The sequence below is a fragment of the Elaeis guineensis genome, chromosome 2 (assembly GCF_000442705.2).
Source record: "Elaeis guineensis isolate ETL-2024a chromosome 2, EG11, whole genome shotgun sequence".
Taxonomy (NCBI): Eukaryota; Viridiplantae; Streptophyta; class Magnoliopsida; order Arecales; family Arecaceae; genus Elaeis; species Elaeis guineensis.
The window spans coordinates 99,167,970-99,183,700 of record NC_025994.2 but is presented as its reverse complement, the minus strand read 5'-3'; the positions used below and the strand labels follow the sequence as shown (position 1 = coordinate 99,183,700).

Below are 15,731 nucleotides of genomic sequence, written 5' to 3'. Positions count from 1 at the left end.
TTGGTTCGCTGCCAAGAAATGCTATCAAATGTCAATACTATGTTATATAAGACAGATTATTTGATTTAAGTGGAATATATTGTATATATATATATATAATATATATATAGAGAGAGAAGAGGAGAGAGAGAGAGAGAAGCTAGCTATTCTTATGTCACAGCTAACACCATATTTGATTAATCTAGGATGCTGTCTGAGATAGTTTAAATTCTTCCTTGGCTGATTTATTTGGTTTAGTTGTTTAATGATTGATATTTTTCATCGATCCTTCTCTCAATGGAAGTTTTGACCATCCTTAGGAAGTAGAGAGGAAATTGAGCTATAAAGATAGCAGGAAAAAAAAAGAAAGAATAATTTAAAATGAATCAAGGATTGTGATAGTATTTTTCAATTTTTTCACCATTCTCTTGCTATCATGGAGTGTTTACTGGTGGTCTCTAGTGCTTTGAAAGTGACCTTTGAAGAGCCTTCCTAGCATTAGATGTTTTGGATAAAGTGACATTAGTGTTGAAATGAAGATTAACAAAATGGAAATTAGGTGGAACACAGTAGGCTTTATGTACATTGTGATATGGTCTGCTACCTTCTTATGTAAAGTGTGTGTGTAGATATCCTAGCATTTTTTTTGTGTTGTATTGGTTCCAGTGATGATAGTTGATAAGATTACCTGCTCCGCAATTTTCATATAAGCTTGTATTATTAAATGGAATTGTGGGTTCAAGAATTTTTCTGTCTGCAAAGAGTTGCCTGGTGTCGATAATGCTAATCGACGTTTAGGTGATGACAGCAAGGTGTGACCAGTAATGTGATATGACCCTTTTTTGTTCATACTTGCAGTCAGTGAGCATAAATGAGTTCCTGAAGCCTGTGGAGGGCGAGAGGTATGCGGGGTCTCCATCTGCTCTCGTGGACGTGGTGGTGGTAGAGGCCGTGGTCGTGGAGAACGTGGTGGATTTAAAGGTGGTTTTGGAGGTCGTGGACGTGTCACTCCTGCACCTTCCATTGAAGATCCTGGCCAGTTTCCAATTTGGGGGCTGTTGCTAAGGCGTGATTTTGTTAGTGGTTAGATTTTTTTATTTCATCTTCCTTTTCCTACTCTTTTTTGGGTTATGGATCTACTCAATATACTTTATATCAATCTTATAGAGGTGTCATGGGCTTCAGGTAATGCTGACATTATCGTCTCTATCTCGGGGAACACCTTCATATATGGCGATATTATTTTATTTTTTGACATTCAACCTAGCAAATATCGTTGTTATATTGGTGTTTGTGGCATGCGAATTATCGTTGGATGCACTCTGAATTGAATTTGGATTTGTTGGCCCTGGTATTCTTTTTCAGATTGATGTTGTGTGCCTGAAGCCATTTGGAGCTACAAAGCATTTTCTAGGAACACAAATTGTGTTGTTGGTTTTTTTTTGTATCCTGTTTTTAGTTTGAATTCTCAATTTCTTAGCATTTTCTAGAAACCGGGCTGGGCGTGACAACCTGTGCTGTTGATTTGCTGTATCGCGTTTTGGTTTATAATTCTCAATTGATTTTGATAATAAACTGGTGTTACTGGAAAGATTGAGATTGTGTTTGCTGGAACACTTTGTTTGAAACCAGATATTCTCTACTCATGGATTCCTCGTTCACCTCCCCGTCTCATGACATATCGGATCATCAGGCTTGGTTTCATCCATTTTTAACCCCTCAGACGTAACCAACCGTCCACAATTATATTTTTGCAACACTGAAAAAGCTTTTATATAAACTGATTAATAATCTAGTTGCGTGCTATGTTTTGTACGTGCCAAAACACGCGAAAGTTGTTACGTGTCTTTTGTGTCAGAAAGCATATTGCTAGCATTGCATCTGAACAAACGCCAAAAACTAGCCCGTGTCTTTACTGGGTCTGGCTTTATTGGTGGTAGCCCTTTTTGCTAGGTCTGGGTTCAGCTATTGGGTGGTGCACTTCCAAAAGCCTGGAGTTGTTCAGAAGGTCTCTCCCCCTTTTCTATGAGAAAAGCTTTGTTTCTATTCTGCATGATCCTAAGGGAGGCCCATTGATTCTGAAACTTCTGAATCTGTGTCTTTGCCTACTCGCTCTTATTTGCAAGCTATGCATGTAACTTCAACAAGCACGGTCTTAACCTAGATTTGATCCCCATTACAGAGGCTCACGGTACTCGTATTCGAGAGTGCGAACTACTACAATGATTTTATCGATGACAATGCCGACAAACTATGTCGGCAGTTGCCATTTTTTTTTTTTTTTTTTTTTGGTAAAACAAAAAGGGGTTGGAGTGGGGCGTCCCGGTGTGGTTATCTTTGTTGGGCGTGACCATAGAATTTTCGATTCAGAGAGTAATTTGGGGAAGGACCCGCAGTTGCCACCTTTTTAGCGACTGAGTCTCTGATAAGAAAGAAGAACTCGTATGCCGCTTACCATCAAAGTATGGAAAAAATCACCCTAGGAGGAAGCGGGGGAAAGAGCCAGGACTCTCTGCCCATAGCAGCTCCAATTCCCGTTTCATCTCCCCGAAATCCTAATGATTCTCCTTTTTTTTTTGGTTATCGCTAATCTCTGTTCACCTCCCAAACAGGGCCACCTCGTCTCAATTACTTCTCTCAGCTCCAGAATGTTAAAACTGGTCCTTTTGTTGGTTGCAAAAAGGAATGACTCTCCAAGTCTCCATCTGTCTTGTGTTGAGATGGTTGACGCCTGAGCAGTTGACAACCAACAAAACAGTTGTCCAAGGATCTGAGTTTATATGGAGACATAGAGATGGCTGTTTCTGGAATTGTGTTTGTGTCATGGGATGTTATCCATGCCAAACACAGATGACCTGCAAGGCTCATGCCAAGCTAATGATCCGCGAGGCTCTTCTATGGAGATGGAGGGGTACAAAAACACCACTTGCCCTCTTTACACTTCGACATATTAAAAGGTGTCTTCAGATAACCATGCAACTTACATTAGGAAGGCCTGGGATTAGATGATGTTAGAGCACTACTACCCAAGTCGTACCAACCCATCGCCCCTCACCAATCGTGAGGTATTGTCCGCTCTGGAACGGGGCCCAGGCCTTTGACCCGGTTAACACCCCGCCCCTCACGGTTTTGCCCCGCAAAAGGCGCCTCACGTGGGAGAGGGAGGCTGGCAATACTTAAGCAGTAGCCTCTTTTGTAAACTTCCGGTATGGGACTTTCGGGCTCGAAGCCCCCGATGCCCGCCCACAACAGAAGCCCCCCTGCAAAGGAGGCTACTGCGCGGACGGGGGACGGGTTCCCACAGACGGCGCCACTGTTAGAGCACTACTACCCAAGTCGTACCAACCCATCGCCCCTCACCAATCGTGAGGTATTGTCCGCTCTGGAACGGGGCCCAGGCCTTTGACCCGGTTAACACCCCGCCCCTCACGGTTTGCCCCGCAAAAGGCGCCTCACGTGGGAGAGGGAGGCTGGCAATACTTAAGCAGTAGCCTCTTTTGTAAACTTCCGGTATGGGACTTTCGGGCTCGAAGCCCCCGATGCCGACTTGACCGTCGGAGGGTCCCCGCCGGAGCCGCCTCCGGTCAGTGCGGACTTCCTTTTGCAGGTGCACGCTTCCCGGCGATCGGGCGACGAGGCGATTGGCCGCAACAGATTGGCGCGCCAGGTAGGGGACAGCATGACAAAGACAAGAGCTCAACGATCGAGAATCACTGGGTCGGCAAGGCGTTCTTCCCGCCGGGAAGAAGCCTCCCCGCCCCCACCGGCGGCGGAGCCTAGCTCTCCGCACCCCGCAGTAACCACGGAGGCCCAGATTGCGGCCATCGTGCGGCAGATGACCGTGCTGACCGACGCAGTCAAAAGCCTCCAGCAACAACCGGCGGCCCGACCTATGCCTTCCAGGAGCAGCCGCCGACGGTCGCGCCGACCCCTGCCGCCTCCAGGCGAGCACTCCAAACAGCGCTCCCACGGGGAGGAGGAGGGTCGACCTCGGCGCGACGACGACGGTCCCAGCGGCCCTCTCCTTCCCCGTTGGAACGGGCGAGGAAGGAAAAGCGGCCGCGCATACCGTCGGCCTCTCCTTCAGAGTCTTCCGGAGCTCCACTCCTGGGGTCTCCCAGCATCGACGAGCGGACGACTACGAGCGACGGTTCGAGGAGATCGACCGCCGACTCGCCCAATTGCAGATGGACGGCCAGAAGTCTTTCGAATGACGTCGACTTCCAGACCGCCCAACCTCTCTCCCGACTGGTCCTCGACGAGCCGATTCTCAGTCGGTTCAAGATGCCGCACGTGGAGCCCTACGACGGCTCCACCGACCCAGTCGACCACCTCGAGAGCTATAAAGCTCTCATGACAATTCAAGGGGCAACCGACGCTCTTTTTTGCATCGGTTTCCCCGCCACACTTCGCAAGGCTGCCAGGGCTTGGTACTCCGGTCTTCGATCGGCAGTATCCATTCCTTCGCGCAGCTCGGAGCACTCGTTCGTGGCCCATTTCAGCACCAGCCGAAAGCCGCCGCGAACGTCGATAGCCTTTTCTCCCTCAAGCAGGGGGAAAACGAGACGCTCCGACACTTCGTGGCGCGATTCAACGCTGCCACGCTCGAGGTCCGGGACCTCAACGAAGACATGGCGGTTTCAGCCATGAAGAGGGGCCTGAGGTCGTCCCGATTTACCTATTCTCTGGACAAGACCCTCCCCCGAACATACGCCGAGCTATTGGAGCGCGCATACAAGTATATGCGCGCGGACGAAGGAGCGTCCGACCGACGCTTGGTCGAGCCCAGGGGTCCGAAGGAGAAACGAAGAAAGGTCGGGAGCCCGCCGAACCAAGCCGGCCCCGGCCGGTAGTCGGCTTTCTCCACCCGACAGATCCAAAAATCACCCCGCCGACAGACTCCAAGGTCGGTGCGTCCCAGGTATGACTCCTACACTCCTCTCTCCGCTCCCCGTGCGCAGATCTTGATGGAGATCGAGGGGAAGGAATACCTGCGACGGCCTCCGCCTCTGAAGGCAAAGGGCCTCGACCATCGGAAGTACTGCCGGTTCCATCGGAGCCACGGCCACGACACCGAGCGATGCATCCAGTTGAAGGACGAGATCGAAAATCTCATCCGCCGAGGGTATCTCGGCAAGTTTCGAAAGGGTCCGCCGACCCGACCGACTGCCGATCGATGCCCCCAGCCGACTGAAGAGGCACCGACTAACCAGCCGACGGCCGGAGTCATCAACATGATTTCCAAGCGGCTGGGATCAGGGACGTCTACAGGGGGGGAGCCGACCAAAAAGCCACGACCGAACGACGTAATCACCTTCGCGGAAGACGACGTTCGGGGCATCCAGACTCCCCACGACGATGCTGTTGTTGTGTCGGCGACAATAGCCAATTACGATGTAAAACGAATTTTTGTTGATAATGGAAGTTCGACAAATGTTTTGTTTTACTCGACCTTCTCCCGAATGCGACTACCGACGGATCGACTTAGTGGGGTCTCCACGCCCTTGATCGGCTTTGCCGGAGACACCGTCACGACAGAAGGAGAAATCACCCTGCCCGTGACGGTCGGTACCGAACCACGGCAAAGCACGGTCTCCCTCATCTTCGCGGTCGTCCAAGTCCCTTCGGCCTACAATGCCATACTCGGGCGACCCGGACTGAACGCTCTCAGGGCGATCGTCTCGACGTACCATCTCCTTGTTCGATTCCCGACCAGAAACGGAGTCGGGGAGATGCGCGGAGATCAACAGCTCGCCCGACGATGCTTTCAAATCTCCGCCCAAAGCAACGAGACAAAGGATCCCCTGACAATCGACAAACTGGATCAACGGGAGGAGGAAGAGCGGGGTTCGCCGGTCGAGCAGCTCGAGGCGATCCCGATAGGAGAAAATCCCGACAGAAAAGTTTGGGTCGGGTCTCAATTGCCCGACGCCGAACGCCACCGACTGGCGGAGCTCCTGACGGCCAACGCCGACATATTCGCATGGTCGGCAGCTGATATGTCGGGCATCCCTCCGGAAACAATGACTCACCGACTCAACATCGATCCGACGATGAAACCGGTGAGGCAGAAGAAAAGGTCCTTCGCCCCAGAAAGGCAGAAGGCCATCGACGAGGAAGTGGACAAGCTGCTCGAAGCGGGCTTCATTCGCGAATCCACGTATCCCGATTGGCTCGCCAATGTCGTCATGGTCAAGAAAGCCAACGGGAAGTGGAGGATCTGTATCGACTACACCGACCTCAACCGAGCATGCCCGAAGGATAGCTTTCCACTCCCAAAGATCGACCAGCTGGTGGATGCGACGTCCGGATTTCGACTGCTCAGCTTCATGGACGCCTTCGCCGGGTACAATCAGATCCGGATGGCGCTTGAAGACGAGGAGCACACCGCGTTCGTGACCCCAAGGGCCTCTACTGCTACAGGGTGATGCCCTTCGGATTGAAGAACGCCGGTGCCACCTACCAGCGACTCGTCAATAAGGTCTTCAAAGACCAGATCGGCCGCAACATGGAAGTGTATGTGGACGACATGCTGGTGAAGAGCACGCAGATCCCGGACCATGTTCAGGATCTCGAGGAGACCTTCCGCACCCTTCGACGACACCGAATGAAGCTCAATCCGACCAAATGCGCCTTCGGGGTAACCTCGGGGAAGTTCCTCGGATTCCTCGTTTCTCGGAGAGGGATCGAGGCCAACCCTGAGAAGATAGAGGCGATCCTCGCCATGCGTCATCCAAACACCAAGAAGGAGGTCCAACAACTGAACGGGAGAATCGTCGCTCTTAGCCGATTCATTTCCCGATCAGCTGAAAGGTGCCTCCCGTTCTTCAAAACCTTGCGCCAGACGAATGGTTTTTCTTGGTCGGATGAGTGCGAACAGGCCTTTGAAGACCTGAAGAGGTACTTGGCTTCCCCGCCGCTGCTCGTAAAGCCGCAGATCGGGGAGACCTTGTATCTCTACTTGGCTACATCTTCTGAGGCGATCAGTTCGGTGCTCGTTCGGGAAAACGAATGTCGAACCCATCAGCCCATCTACTACATCAGCAAAGTGCTCCACGGCGCCGAAGCCAGATACTCGGAGACGGAAAAGATGGTCTTCGCCCTGACCGTCTCCGCGCAACGGCTCCGCCCATACTTCCAGGCCCACGCCATCGTGGTACTCACCAACCAGCCCCTGAGGGCCGTACTGCGCCGACCCGACACATCCGGACGACTCGCTAAGTGGGCAATGAAGCTCAGCGAGTTCGACATTCAGTACCGACCGAGGCCTGCCTTGAAGGCTCAGGTCTTGGCCGACTTCATCGCCGAATGCCCGACGACCGACAAAAGGTCGGGAGCGGAAGGCCCGGGACGAGATTCGATCTCTGAGCGGGACCCGATCTCCACCTGGGTACTTCACATCGACGGAGCCTCCAACGCTCAGGGAAGCGGGGCCGGGCTCCTGCTCACGAACTCGGACGGGGTAGTCACCGAATACGCCCTCCGGTTCGACTTCAAGGCCTCCAACAATCAAGCCGAATACGAGGCACTCCTCGCGGGCTTGAGGATGGCGAAGGAATTGGGCGTCGACAGCCTCCGGACATTCTCCGACTCTCAGCTGATCGTGGGGCAGGTCAAGGGCGACTTCGAGGCGCGAGATCCGACCATGATCCGGTATCTTCAGAAGGTAAAGGATCTCGTGGCCCGCCTCGAGTATTTCGAGATCTCCCACATCCCCAGGACGGAGAACGCTCGTGCCGATGCTCTCTCCAGATTGGCAACGTCGGCCTATGATTCTTTGGGTCGGACGTTTGTCGAAAACCTCCAACAGCCGAGCATTGATCGGGTCGAAGAAGTGCAGCAGCTAACGTCCGAACCAAGTTGGATGGACCCGATCGTCCGGTACTTGTCCGACGGGACCAGTCCCAAAGATCCCGCGGAGGCCAAGCGACTCCGATGGTCGGCGTCACAATATGTGATCATGGACGGCCGACTCTACAAGAGGTCGTTCTCCCTCCCTCTGCTCAGGTGTTTGGGACCGACCGACGCCGACTACGCTCTCCGAGAGGTTCACGAAGGAATTTGTGGGAATCACTTGGGGGGCAAGTCCTTAGCCTTCAAGGTCTTGCGACGGGGCTACTACTGGCCGACCATGCGAAAGGATGCGGCAGAGTTGGTCCGAAGGTGCGAGCCATGCCAGAAGTATGCCAATATTCAGCGCCAACCGGCCAGCCAAATCGCTCCCCTTGTCGCTCCGTGGCCCTTCGCTCAGTGGGGAGTCGATATTCTCGGCCCCTTCCCACCGGCGTCGGGCCAAAGGAAGTTCATCGTTGTCGCCATCGACTACTTCACGAAGTGGGTCGAGGCTGAGCCCTTGGCGCAGATCACCGAGCGGAAGATGGAGGACTTCGTCCAAAAGTCCATCATCTTCAGGTTCGGATTGCCGCACACCATCATCACCGACAACGGGCGGCAATTCGACAACCAAGACTTCAAGGACTTCTGCGCCAGGTTCCACATCCGTCATCGACTAACTTCAGTCGGGCACCCACAGTCCAATGGCGAGGTCGAGGTGACGAACCGAACCTTGCTCCATGGACTCAAGACCCGACTGAACGAAGCCAAAGGTCTCTGGGTCGACGAGCTGGGCTCCGTCCTATGGCTTACCGAACGACCCCCCGTATCCCGACCGGGGAGTCGCCGTTCAGTTTGGCCTACGGGACAGAAGCTATGATCCCGCTCGAGATTGGCCTGCCATCTTCAAGGGTCGAGCAGTACCGCGAGCCGGACAACTCCGAAAGCCGGAGGGCCGACCTAGACCTCCTCCCCGAACTGCGAGATGAGGCTCAAATCCGAATGGCCTCATACCGACAGAGGGTCGCCCGGTACTACAACGCCAAGGTCAGACCAAAGCTCTTTAAACCTGGCGACCTAGTCTTGAGGAAGGCGGAGGTGTCGAAGCCCTTGGACCAAGGGAAGATGGCTCCCAACTGGGAAGGACCCTACAAGGTTGCTGACACCTTCGGGCCGAGAGCCTATCGGCTGGAAACCCTTGAGGGAAAAACCATTCCCCGGACTTGGAACGCCGACAACTTGAAGCTGTATTACCAGTGAATTCTGTAATTCAATCATCGGAATACAAGTTCAGTTTGAAAAATCGGAGTTCTAACTCTTCGACTACTGATCGGCGCTCAGCCCCGACGCATCGACGCGGACCTGGAACCGACGACACATCGGCCCCTTACTCGGACCGATGCATCTACGATGACGGGAGTTTGTACTCCTTCTACGGTCGAATTTTCGGGCAGAATCCATCGGCCGACTGATCGATCGGGCCCCGACCGAAGAAAGGCTAAAAGCCCACGCGGCTGTTGCCGCGACATTCCGACCAGGCTACGGCCGGTCGAGGGATATTCGGCTTACCACCGTCTATCACATGACACGACCTGCGGCCGGCTGAACGACACTCGGTTCGCCACCGTCTGTCGAAGGACATGAGAACCCGACGCAAGTGCTTGGGGATCCGACTTACTATCGCTCCCCCGACACTGCGCCGGTCGATGTTCGAGTGAACGCATCTACGGAAGTCCGACTACCGAACCTTACCAGGTTCGATCGGATCCCGACTTAACAGATGCGCCCGAATAGCGACTACAATCATTGAAAACCGACCTAAAGTCGGGACACAAGCTACTTCGGAGCTGTGCAAGCCGGTTGAGTCCTACCGACTTACCCGAGTTGGCGACTTCTCTAAGTTGGCGACTAGGGTTCGACGTTACAGCGATAAGAAACATTACAAACAAGAAGCAAAAGAGAATACAATTTCATTCATTGATTAAAAGAAATTACAAAGTCGGGCCGAAGCCGATTACATGTGTTTTCAAAAAGAAACAAAAGGAAGACAGTCGGCTGGACCGATCATTCGTCCTGGATAATCTCTTCGACCGACGGAGGATCGGGAAGAATCGGCGTCTCGACCATAAGCGGCGCTGGGTCGGCGGCGGAAGGATGTCCTTCAGTCGGCAAGGGACCTCCGGTCGGCTCCTGCTCCGGGACGGCTTCCTCCGTTGGGATGATGTCTCCCGACTGATGGTCGGCCTCCTCTTCGGTTCCGTCCTCTTCGGCGAGTAGCGGCGCGACTCGGCTGACGTCCACCTCCGGGTACAAGGCATGGACGGCATCCCGACCATCTTCGAACCCGACCCGGTAGGAGGCGAAGCCCGATTCGAGCATCTCCTCCTTGAACCGGTCGGAGGCCCGGAAGTCCTCAACCGCACGATCGGCCGACTCCCTCGCCGACCGTGCCTCGTCCTCAACGTGGGCCAGCTCCTCCTTCGCCAACTCCGCCTCGGCCCTGGCAATTTCGGCGTCGATTTGGGCGATGGACAAGTCCTCTTCGGTTTCCGCGAGCTTCCCCAGGCTGACCCGAAGTTGCTCGCGTTCCCCTTGGAGTTCGGAGGTGGCACTGTCCCGTTCGCGTCGAAGACGACGCACGACCCGGCCTTTGTGCTTGGCCTCCTTCTTGGCCGACTTCAGTTCGGCCATAAGCCGGGAGACCTCGTCCGTCAACTTGGCCTCCCGGTCGACCGACTCCTGTAGCTGGTCGACTAGCATCGTTCTTTCGGCCTCGGCCGCCGCCGACCTTTCCTTGAAGGCTGCCCGAACGTCGCCGAACCTTCGGTATCCGGCCTCCAACTCGGACATGGTGAAGATCAGCTGCCGACGGAAAAAAGCTTTGTCAGAATTATGTGGCAAGCAAAAATTTTTAAGGGAAAAGGGGACGCGAAACTTACCTCCACCATCGACGGGTAGAACCGCGACAGCATCTCGGTCACCTGCCGAGATCGCAACGACTGAACGTCGGTAGGGAGGAGGATCCCCTGGCACAACCTCCTCGCAAGGTTGTGATCGGCCAAGGCCGATGCACTCTCGGGGTAGTATGCGCTTTGGGGCATTGATCTCTCCTCCTCCGAGGGCTCCATCGGGGCTTTCCCCCGATCAGCTGCCCCGACCGACGGGGCTGGCAGCGATGGGACGCTGGAGTTCGACCCGGCGCCCCCCGTTGCGCCAGCGGACGCCTCCGGACGATGTTCGGCTTCCCGAACGACATCCGGCTCCACCCGCGGCGGCGAAACCGCCGACACTCCTTCGGCCACTTCCTCGGTCGGCCTCTCCTCGACTCGGACGGTCGGAGCCGCGAGGGCTATAATCGGCTCCGACCTCTCGGTCGCCGACGCTTCCACGGTTGGCGGGACTGGGGCTGGTCTCTTGGAAGGGCGCGAAGGGCCTGCCCCCGACGCTGGCCTCTTCCTCGCGGCGGCAAACTGACGAATTTCGGCGTCGGTCGGCCTCATCCTCGGCGGTGTCCCTGCAAAACCGACCACTGTTAAAGGCCGGACCGGAACTACCCTAAAGCCGAACAAAAAGAAAAGCTGAGGAATCGGGCGATACCTATTCGGGGGACCAGACTCAGGCCGGCATCATAGAGAGCTTGCTCGGTAACAAGCTCCCTCTGCTTCGGGACCAACATGTCTTTGAGTCGGTGGAAGTCCTCCCGGTCGTCCACGTCGACCCGACTGTTGTCGTTGGCCTCAGTTCGGGGTACACCCCAGCGAGAAGGAAAGCCCCAAGAGGAGAAAGAGGAAACAAAGAAAAACTGGTTCTTCCATCCATGAATGGACGATGGAAGATCGGTTATGAAGGCAAGACCCTTCCGGGGGTTGAAGAGCCACCACCCTCGGGCCTTAGGGTGGGGTCGGAGCACGAAGAAGGCCCGGAAGAGGGAAACGCGGGGGTTGGTCGGCAAGAGCTGACACAACAGCGCGAAAGAAATGATTAGCCGGACAGAGTTCGGCGCCAGTTGCGCCGGACAGAGTCCGTAGTAATCAAGCAGATTCCGGACGAACTCCGGAATCGAAAGTCGAAGACCCGCACGAAGGTCCTCAACGTACAGCCCCAGGTTGCCGGGCGGAGGGTTGTTGACCCGACCGCCGGCCCCTGGAGCATAGAGCCGAAACTGCTCCGGGATGCGATAGTGCTCCCGAAGCTGATCGACGTTCGGCCCCGAAAGCGAGGAGGCCTCATCTTCCGGAGCCGATCGGGTGTCGTCGGTCGGGTTCCCCGACCGAGCTCCCTGAGTCGGTTTCCTGGTCATTGTGCAGGAACCGAAAGAAAGGAAAGGAGGGAAGAAAGCAAGAAGGGGAAGGAGGACCACGAACCCGATGGACCCTCCGGAAGTAGAGAAGAGCTCTGCCCGCGACGACCGAAAAATCGCCCGGACAGAGTTTCCCCAGCAAATGGCAAATGTGGGTCAGGTTCCGGGAGGTCCTATATATATAGGGCCGACCGACGGCCGAGATGCTCCCGCGCCGACCAAGGTCCCCCAGATGCGCGACGCGTGGCGCCCGCCGGTTGGCTAAGGATTCGGCGCGCTTCGCCCCGGGACGCCCGCACCGCCTGCATTAAATGCCGGAGCGGGCGCCGGCCAACCACCTTGACACGCGGCGCGCGGGGGTTGGCTCCGCCGTCGGCCGCCCGCGCCGGTCCGCGTTCCCGATGGGACGCCTCATCCACGATCGGCGCCGAATATCCGATCGACTGATGCGGTATCGTCCGGCACCCGATCTTCTGGCACCGACGTGACGGCTGACAACGACAAGACGTGGCGTCTGACACCTGACGCCGGCGCGACTTCCGGCATCGACTAGACGTTCGGATCACTGGGATTCGTGAGATGTCTGACAACGGATCAGCCGGCGGTACGGTCGGATCTGCACATGCGACAAATCCACTCCCAGTCGTCCTGCCTTGCTACCCGAATGAAGGCATCGACCAGCTCTCCACCCGACTTGGGAGTGGAGGGGGGCAACTGTTGGGGGATACCCACCGACCGACCGACCGTCTGTCGGAGGGCCCGACCGTCTGGCAGCCCGACCGACCGACTATCGGAGGGCCCGACCTGGCAGCCCGGCCGACTAACCGACGACCCGACGGACGACTCTGCCTGGCCGATCATAAGTCGGGCGACAGGCCGACGGACGCCATCAGCGGCTAACTGCGGCCATTCCACGGTCCATTCCCGACCGACTAAACCCAGAGGTCCGTTAGCCGACCCACATGAAGCTCGCCGACCGACGGAGGAGTCCGACGCCACTCTGCTGGCCACCGACCCTGGGTCGGCCGACTCCACCAACCGCCGTACGACCGCCAGACGTTGTCAGCTCTGACACGGACATGCGGCACGGTCACCTAGGGGCGTTGTCCCGCCGAGAACCGGGTCAACCCTGGTGATTAGACGGCTACACGGCGACGTGACATTTTCACGGCGGCTCTGACAGCCTACAGTGAGTTGACAGTTCCTCACTTGTCCGTGCCATTAATGATGGCGCCATACCGGGCTCCACTATATATACCGGGGAAGGCAACAGTGCAAGAGAGCGATCCGCCCGTCTCTCCCACATACGCAGGCTCGCCCCTCTCTCTCTCTCTCTCCCCCTCTCAGAGCTCTCTGTCTGCATTTCACTGTTGCCCAGTCACCTCTCTGACTTGACCGTCGGAGGGTCCCCGCCGGAGCCGCCTCCGATCAGTGCGGACTTTCTTTTGCAGGTGCACGCTTCCCGGCGATCGGGCGACGAGGCGATTGGCCGCAACACTTATTATAGAAGATTGAATTGGTTCTTCAAGATTCAGGCAGCTTCCAAGTTTATTAACCCTGACTAAACTGTTTGTTTCTTCGAGAAAACTGTGGGGAAGTTTCTTCTTCACCACACACGGAGAGCGACCTTGGTGAATGGTTTGCTTGGTTTCTTCTTCCAACTTTAGCGCTTTCACAGTTGCTTTTTGATACACAAGAATAAAGGAAACCGGCACCTTACCTAACATGCCCCACTCATTTTGAGCAACTTCTATCGTGCCCTGCGATCTGATATCGACCACCAGATAACTTCATTCAGCCATTTCCTTTATTATAATCTTGCACAGCTTATTGGTTAATGTTGCCACTAGAATACGAGGTCGATAGGAGCACAAAGTGCTAACGAGGTTAGACACCTTCCAAAGTAAAATGGAGAAGGATGAAAAGGTAGAGGCACCCGGAGATATAGCTGTCTAGACTCTTTTGGAGTAGGGTTGGCCTAAAAATTAAATCCATTTGCTAGAAATTAATTTTTTGCCAAGAATCCTCCGATGCTCAAATTAATTGAATTTTGAGAAAATAATGAGAGAGAGAGAGAGAATTCCAATGAAAGAATATAGTTGGAAGGTCTTTTCTAAGGATCCCTTGATCCCTCTATTTAAAGGGGAAGGTTAGTGTTCATTATTGAAATAGGCAGCATATGTATTAACCATCTAACAACGGATTCTGTTGTATCACAACTGCATATCAATGTTACTCCTATAATTATAACTACTTTAATCATGCAATTATGGTCAAGAGATCGTAACCACGGTCGAGATTGTGGTTCATATACGAACAAGTATCTATTATTTTCTGATCTATTTCAGTTCCTTAGTATCTAAGGTGAAATACTTCGGGCAGCTCCAGAGTTATATTACTTCGATTTATTCCAAGGTCGGAAAGGCAAATATTCACCACATCAATTAATATACCACAAAAGAAGATAGTTTGATCATTCAGCTGCTAAAAACTCTTGAGCATAGTTTATAATGGAGTAAATTTGCATGTTAACAAAATCATAGAACCATTATTGCCAAAGCAACGAGTTTCATGATATAGTGACACAAGTCCACGAATATCATCCAGTTATCCTTGTATCAAATCCTAAATGCGGACAGGACCATTGTAATTTTGAAGGGATAAACTTCCATCGAAACAACTTTCCAAGGCATAAACAACTGATTCCCTAAATTGTAAGTGCCTCTGTCAGAGCTTCAGGCTCATACAGAATGGTTGAATTTGATTTGGCTGAGCAAGCGAGAAATAGAGGTCGCTTCTATATGCTAGTTGCACCAAATTTTCTCTTTAACTACCACAAAATCTCGGCATTTTCTTCTTGGAAAAAAACAAAAGGAAAAAGAAAAGTCGGCATTAACGTTAGACCTATGTTACTCCCCAATCAATAGATCTCCCATTTTTTTTCAGGTACATTTTTTGCCGGTACAAATGTGAGGATAATATTTTTATAGTCGGATCGATCATGTAAAAATTATGATCAAACCATTATCACCTGCCACATCTTCAAAGCAGACTGCGCGTGCTTATGCATGCACGTTAAAATTTTAAAAAAAATAAGAATGGATAAATCTTAAGAGATTATGTGATGTTTATCAAAACTATTTAAATACTTTTAGAATTTATTCATTTCTATTTTAACGCACGTGCATAAATGCATGCAGCATGCTTCAGTGATGTGATAGATGATGATGATTTGATCATAATTTTTTTCGTAATCGTTCTGGTCATAAAGGGTTTATCTAAAAATATGATCTGGTTGTTAACGTAAAAATAACTAACATATCCGGACGATAGATGCACCTAAAATGTTATGTCAGAGGCCTTCGTTTATGATTGTCTAATTGTAGTTGGAATCTCTGGCCATGTCCATGCCCAAAAAATTCGTTGATTTAAGGATAATACGGTCAATAAAACTTTTTTATTCCACCTACCTCTCTATCTTCTTTTTTTTTTTTTTTTATAAGTCAATATCGAGTTCAAGACTTTAGAGGGTGTTTAGTTTGCAACTGAAATCGAAATAGGAATGAGAATCGGAATGATTTAGAATCAGAATCAGAATGGCCAACTCTTTTGAAGCATT

The 15,731-nt window shown here is 53.0% G+C and overlaps 1 long non-coding RNA gene across 1 annotated transcript; it reads left to right on the top strand.

The window, feature by feature from the left end:
* Positions 1-630: 630 nt before the first annotated feature.
* LOC140855470 (uncharacterized) lies at positions 631-1,343 on the top strand. The gene is made up of 2 exons (XR_012138397.1): positions 631-1,062; positions 1,165-1,343. It is a non-coding gene; the product is annotated as an uncharacterized lncRNA (long non-coding RNA).
* The last annotated feature ends 14,388 nt before the right edge of the window (positions 1,344-15,731 follow it).